Source organism: Arachis hypogaea, chromosome 17, assembly GCF_003086295.3.
Source record: "Arachis hypogaea cultivar Tifrunner chromosome 17, arahy.Tifrunner.gnm2.J5K5, whole genome shotgun sequence".
Lineage (NCBI taxonomy): Eukaryota > Viridiplantae > Streptophyta > Magnoliopsida > Fabales > Fabaceae > Arachis > Arachis hypogaea.
This window is the reverse complement of record NC_092052.1, coordinates 113,410,718-113,411,560: the sequence shown is the minus strand read 5'-3', so window position 1 is coordinate 113,411,560 and position 843 is coordinate 113,410,718.

Here is an 843-nt window from a genome sequence, read left to right as displayed (position 1 = left end):
CTTAGCCATATATGCATCTCTACCTTTACCCTAGTCCCATTACAACCTATGAATAAGTCCTCATGATGAATGTATGCATGCATTGAATAATTGTTGATTGTTAGAAGAAAAATAAATCATGGAAAACATGATTAGAAGATAATTGAGTGAATCAATCCTATACACTTGAGTGACTAGAGCGGATACACTTTCGGTGACGGTTCGATGCTCAATTCCTTGTTCCCAGCTTTCATGAGCGTTCTTGTTGCAAGTCTATTTGAACTTCATTTTGATATTTGAATTGGTAGAATTCATGAATCATCATATGATCTTAGCCCTACTTGTTCATACATGCTCTTGGAGATTGATTTGCTTTTGACCAAGTAGGTAAAATCATTTTGCATTTAGTTGCATTCATATAGATAGGTGCATATAGTTTATTTGCATTGAATAAATGTTCATACCCCTTTTCTGTCCTTCTTTATTCTTAGCATGAGGACATACTTGGTTTAAGTGTGGGGAAGTTTGATAAACTCCAATTTTGTGGTTTATCTTGTGCTTAATTTGGGGGATTTTATCAACTTTTCTCACATTTATTCAATGAAATAGCATGGTTTTGTAATTCTCCTTTAATTTGTGCTTAAGTGTAAAAACATGCTTTTTAAGCCTTAAAATAGCTAAATTTAATTCACTTTAATTCCATTCGATGCCTTGATATGTTTGTTAAGTGATTTCAGGTTTAGAAGGTAAAGATTGGATTGAAGGAATGAAGGAAAAGCATGCAAAGTGGGAGAACTCATGAAGAAATGAAGGAACCGCAAAGCTGTCAATCCTGATCTCTTCGCACTCAATTGATCATAACTT